The 6,952-nt window shown below is 31.2% G+C and overlaps 1 protein-coding gene across 6 annotated transcripts in view; it reads right to left on the bottom strand.

The window, feature by feature from the left end:
- Window positions 1–6,952, bottom strand: part of LOC102679727 (unconventional myosin-XVIIIa) — a 59,677-nt gene that overhangs the window by 19,059 nt on the left and 33,666 nt on the right. The window lies entirely within an intron of this gene.

Genomic DNA, 6,952 nt, shown 5'->3' with positions numbered 1-6,952 from the left:
TTCACGTTTTTTTTTTTTTTTTTTTTGCCTTTCGATAAAATAAATTTAAATGCGTGTATTTCTATTTTTTTAAATGCGTATAACTTAACTTTTTTGCGATAGATAGATAGATTTTCGCGTAATAGAAAATTTTGTTCCTATATCTCGTTATTATTTATATGTATATATAATAGAAATTTCGTGTGGATGTTAATGGTAATAACGGTTTCGTTACACATGCAGAGGCAATCGCACAAATTCAAGTATAAATTAAAGAAGAGACTAGTTGCATCGCCAAGAATCCGATTTAAATATGCAGAAGTTGTTTCCGCAAACGAAGTAAGATTACGTTTAAGGGTAGCGGTGCGGGGATGATCATTGCATAATGATCGAATTAGTATTCTCGTTAGCAGAGATACGGGGGAAAACGAATTACAATTGATTCTGAACGAATCTTTCTCTTTCTTCAATTTCAATTTAAAGAATTCGAAGGATGCGACTGGAGAAAATGCGCTTGGGACTGTTCCACTCTTTTTTACAGATTCGAACAATGCAAATTTATGGTGAAGACGTTAAACGATTTTTCAGTAATCGTGACAAGCTTGCAATTAAATAATACTTTCATTATTGGAATACAGGTGAAACGTACTGATTAAAAAAAAAAGCAAAGAGTGAAATAGAGAAAAAAGATTTTGTTTCTTATTTTAGCCAGCAACCTCCATTTATTTTAATGCCTACGATTAGCATGGATATCAACAGGTACTACTAATAGCTTAGCATTTCGTGTCTTAGGATTTATGACACGTTTGTCTCATTATTAAGGGTATAAATTTCCTTGTTCATCCTTTTATTTCCAAGGCCAATATTCACACAATGCTTCCGTCTCCAATACCTATTAGTAATTTGTAGTTTATGCCATAATCACACCGTGTCTAAATATATCCCTTTGATGTTTAATGTCCTTTTAAAAGGAGACATCTCGTATATTTACAATTTAGTAAGTATACATTAGCGGTACGAACGGGACGGTATTATCGCCACCAATAATCAATCCAACCATCGCCACTTCGACACTTTCGAACGTTTCGAATTCGAGTTTTTTTTGCGAGTTTCTGAAAATCAATAAATTTTTAAAGGCCAATCTCAGTCTGTCGTTTTCAGACACCGTGTATAGAGACCAGGCGTATACACACAAGTCGCGACGGAAATTTCGCAGGTCTCGCGAAAGCGAGGTCGTGGGGCCGTTCCTCCCGTACGCATAGAAAAGGCCGCGTTCAGTCCGATCGATAGATCTTCGCGGAGATGGCAGTTGCATCGCGAAATTGGAAGCCATGTCGGGAACGGTGTTGGAAAGCTGTTGTCGGGAATGTCCGCTGGCCTACTGACGAACAGGAGAAAGGAGACGATATGGGAGGAGAATATACGGGAGAGCATCGGCAGGAGAAAAGAATATTGGCCGCGTTATGAAATCGCGGGATTCTTTTACCGTCTTAAAAATCGAAAATATCGGATTGTCCACGTTCGTGACGATTTTTTGGCAACGATCGAAGAGCGAACGATTTGGTCGTTGTAGAGTGTTCACTTGGTTCTTTTGGCGAAGATCAATTAAAATTTGTCTTGCTTATTTTTCCCTTTTCTCTTGATTTAAATTTAAAATTGCCTTAATACGCGAAGATTTTTAAGTAGCTAAATGAATTACGAACTATTTCTGAATCATCTGAAACCAATTGGAAATTGGAATAGATGATATTTTTATTAATATTTAAGATAATTTGAAGAATAATTAGAATTTTTTTCATTATGAAAAAAATGAAATTGTAATTGTAGAGGAGGATAGATATGTAAATCATCGAATTTAATGTCAATGTAATAATAAATTCGTTAACCTCATTAACCTCATTAATGGTTAAAATTAATTTGTTAATTTGTTTTTCCAATATCGGTGTCATAAATTTCTAAGTATTCAAGTGTGTTTCTTTATTTAAAGAAACAATTTTTCTTCCATCTAATTATAAAATAAATTAAATAAATCTAATTGTAGAATAAATTAAATTTTCTTATTAATCTTTTGCAGTTAGTAAAAGGAATAAAACGCGGTTGGTGATTAGTAACAACTCGGTAAACATTTCTAAATAAGAAGATATCAGATTCAATCAGAAAAGTGAAAGCGTATTAACATCCTGAACAAATCTATATTTACGTCTACTTTATGAAAGATGTTCCGCGTGGATTACGATTGATATTCACGATAATTCCAACAAATTTCCTGACGCGACAACTAGAAGATTTCTTTTCACTTTTTTAATTGCTATCGAAGGTGTGACATGATAAATGGCTTTCTATCTTGCCCAACTGTTATTATTGATATTTAAAATCGCGTTGATTTTACTTAAATTACTTCCTCTAACTAAATTTCACTTGGATATCGATTCAACGTGAATTTGCCGTGTGTATTCTTCAATTGATTCAATTGACTAAGTTAAACGAGGCTTTAGTTCTTCAGCGGGATAAAAGAAACGAGGAATTCAAGGTGAACTTGAACGATGTAACAGAAAAGCTGAAGAAACCGCTTCTTGGCATCCGCTTCCGCCAGAGAAGAACGATCACGTGGGAGAAATTCATTGTAAACTGCGAATACTAAGATCTTCGATATATCTCCATTTGATTTATATTGTTTTACTTTGTTACTTCGTTAAGTAATATTATTTTACTTAATATTATTTTTACTTTGTTCCTCAAGAAATATTATGATATCAAGTTTTTCAAGAACAGTTTTATTTCTTTTCGATTCTTTAGAAACATTTATCTAAAAAAATATTATTATTATTGCAAAATTATTTTGTTGATTCGTCAAATGCAAAACTGTTTCTAAAAATTTATTTCTAAAGAAAGTAAATATCAAAATTTTTGTGATTTTTTTCTATTTTTTTTTGCACAAAATTATCGACTTTTGCTGTCTGTCACATTCAACATCATTCACTTTTATTTTATCCACGCTCTTTTTATCCCTTTTTAGCACACTTTCGATCTTTTTGCGATTCCCACCTGTTTCGTGACAAATATGAAATTATTCATACGTCACGAGTCATTCCTTTCAAAGGCATTCAAACGCATTCCTCGAAGAACCAGCGTACCAAATTTATATTCCGTCTCGTCATCCATCTTTCCTTTGAATCTGATTTCGATTGAAAGGTAAATACACTGTCTATTCGTGAACGCATTTGTACAGTACGTTTAAACCGTGTATACTAAGTGTAATTTAAATTAGAAAAAGCTATATATATATATATAAAATTGTTTCTTACATAATTACATAATAATACGCGCAATAATCTTTCGTAAATGAAAAAAAAAGGGAAAAGATATTTTTTTTTTCATTTCTTTCCATTGAGAATTAATTCCTTTAAGAGCCAACAATAATTAAACATCAGGGATGACTACTACTGGTTCCGTGATCTCGATCACGATCTGGCAAGTTACCGCGTTTGTCGTGCGAACCTGACCTAGCGCGTTAGCCAGTTAAATTAAAACTTGTCGCGTTTCTCTATTACCAGGCTGCGATGGATTTCCAAACGCGCAACAGGCATTAACAGCACGCGGAAAACCGACTTAAGCCTCGTTCAAATTAATCAAACGTTACTTGAATTCAAATAATTTGAATGATTCGAGAATTCGAATAACTTAACTTCAAACAAGAATAATTTAACAGCTGAAATGAGGTGTATCTAAAAAGACGGTAATGTTTATTAGCGTGATCAATCAATAAGAGAGACGAGAGAAATTTTGGACTTATTGTCAAACCACACTTGTGTTTTCACCTCTAACATTCCGATTGCGATTCACCGAGCGGAAAAAATTGATCGAATGTAAGAGACAACGAGATCTGATCGCATCGAACATTAGTATCGTTATTAATTTCCAACGAATCCGTTCACGCGTTTATTCGTGGTGCACGGTATCGATTGGTGGAATTGAACAGCGAATTATTTGCGATGCTAGACACGCACGAATAGCAGGCGTATACGATCAACGGTCACATTTCCGCTGTGGAAACCTTACTCCGGATATTTCGGGAGTGAAGATTCCTAGCCGCGCATTTAAACAGAAGCGATACTATTCGAACAGTTGTGTATGTTTGTTATCGATTGTGTTATCGATTGAGCGGATTCTGTTCCATACCTCTTTTGTTCGATTAATAATTTTGTCAGGACAATGCATTTGCAATATAAACGGTTTGAACGACTTTCTTAATTACATAATGTAAAAAGAAGATTTATATATTTTATCCGATCGAATTTCATTCTCTTTCTTCTATTCTGTAAAAGTAGTATAAATATTATTTTTATATATATTTTTATTGCAAATTTACTGCATTGTAATTTATTACGTAACATATAAGATATGTAAGTAGGTGATTGAAATATATATCTACATATACTGGTCCTACATGTTGTTCTTCATTTTCTATTTCGATTGAAACTTTCTATGCGGTACCCACATAAGACAAACCATTTAGAATTTTAACTGTATTTTCATAATAATATTATGTGGTGTTTATGATATATACTTTCTAAAATTTAATGTATTAAGAACCGTTTCTACTTATATATTCAATGGGAGTTTAACTGTCTTCAATTGGTGTTCATCTACATACACATTCGGTGGGGTGAACATTTAGTCATATTTAATATCGACACATACAGGTGCATCTATCAGTGAACTAACAGGAAAACCTATAATGGTTATGATGTTTAGAATGCGACGCCAATCGTACACACAGTAATGTTTATCAATATAACTGTTCAACGTATTTGGGATTTGGAAATTACTTTTAGTTATCATTATCTTATAATATTATTTTAATTTAATATTATCTTAATTTGCAATATATTTAAGTACTTCTTTATAAATTTTTCAATTAATATATTGTAAATTTAAGAAAAATTTCCAACAAATTTTACGAGTAATAATAATTTATTATTTCAAACTATTATTTTTTTATCTTTATTTCAAATGAAATTTGTATGTAAGCTTGTTATGGAATGTATTAATCTAATAATTTGTATATTAATTGATGTTCAAAAAAATTTCAAAAAAATCAAGAGTATGAAGTATGTTAACTGGTTCAACAACTGTCCTATAAAAACACGCGAATCATAAGTGGCCTGAACATCAGAAAAGAGTTGCAATTAATGTAGGTCAATTATGTATATCTTATAATACATTTTAATTTGTTCTAACTTTGTTTACAACAGATTATTTATCGATGATTCAATATTAAAAGATTAATATCAAGCAATGATTATTAAAATTTTATCCAAATAAAATATATGATTTATCTTAATTAAGTCAATAAATTACATTTCATATGATTCAAGTCAATAAATGTTTCATTCAAACCTGTTATTTTATTGTGAATGCAATTATTAACACATTATTGAATTTTACTGTGAAAGGTTAATAATTATGTGTGGAAGCATAAATATTTTTTCGTCTGGTGCAACTGAAACTTGCAGAATGCTTTCTCGTTAAATAATTTATATACTTCAATGAAATTCTACCTTCTCGACCACCTTTAGAAAACACATTGTGCATATTATTCTTCATTCCATTATCTCCGTCTAAAGCATAATTATGTCTCACAATATAATTATTCTCGTCTCAACGACAAGAAAAGAAGTTCGATCTTTCCTTTCTGTTATCTGATAGATCTGAACCGTTCACAATAATATTATATAAAATAATGTTATTATTTTTTTTTCATAATTTTTTTCTGACACAAACATATAGACATTTAATAGAATTTCTGTTTCTGACTAACATTATTACAAGCTTATTATGATTATTACTATATTTATTATTCGATAATTTTCATTTTGAATTTTATTTTTAATTGAGCAAAATAATAAACAAATGATATTAATTACGTCACTTATCAAATAATAATTAATATTATTTCCATTGTCTCGACAATTAAAATAACAGAATAATAAAAATTCTTATTCTTCGATTTTTTATTTTAATTTCAAATCAAACTTGGTCAGATTTGTTATCTATATATATATATATATAGTGGCTCGTATTTTTTTCCTACTTCCGTGTTCGTTAATTCGTCGGATCCGTTGCGGGGAACAAATTGGACCACACGGTTGTCTCGAAGAAAAACAGACGGTAGAAAGAAAAGAAAAGAGGTGTACGTGCAAGGTGGAACACTTTCGCGACGAAAAGGCCCCGGGCAACGCAAGTTCTGCGAACAAGCAGAGGTTCTGAAGAGTGCAATGATTTCTATATGGGCCACGAGAAAGTCACTAGCGCGTGTCGCTTTTTTTTTCCATGGGTATTCGACCCTTTTGCACTTTCGCGGTCAAACGATCCTCTTCTTTGGGTTTTTGCTTCGAAAATTAATCTTGCCTCGATAATCGATGATTCGAGTTGTAATGAGATCAATCTTCTTGGATCCAAAGATTCCAAGATTTTATACAAGTAAATATGATAATAAGTGTATTCGTGAAATTTTGGAAAATCAATTTCTTAAAGCCAAAACGAATAAGAAAATTGACGTATCGGTTAAGAAGTTTATTTATTTATTAAATTACAAGCAATTAAAATTTTATTTAAACGAAGCGAGAGAGAGAAAAAAAGATAAAGTTAAAAATAATTAATTATATTGTTTATAACTTCGATATCTTTTTGTATCAATTTTTTTGTGTTTGTTTCTAAAATCGATCTTCCAAAAGTGTATCATGAATATATAAAATAAATAAGTTTTCGATTGAAAATCACAGCAGTAATCGAGAAATTGAGAATCACTGTTTTATTACACTGTAACTCTATCTACAATTTTCAAAAATTTTATCATGTTTTTCGACTAATTTTCCACAGAGCACATTATTTACTTTTTACTTTACTTATGATTATTCCTATAACGGAACATTCTAATAATCGGAGTTCATGTTTAAAATGTGCATAGTAA

Source organism: Apis dorsata, unplaced genomic scaffold, assembly GCF_000469605.1.
Source record: "Apis dorsata unplaced genomic scaffold, Apis dorsata 1.3 scaffold_70, whole genome shotgun sequence".
Classification (NCBI taxonomy): Eukaryota; Metazoa; Arthropoda; class Insecta; order Hymenoptera; family Apidae; genus Apis; species Apis dorsata.
This window is presented reverse-complemented; position numbering and strand designations above follow the sequence as displayed.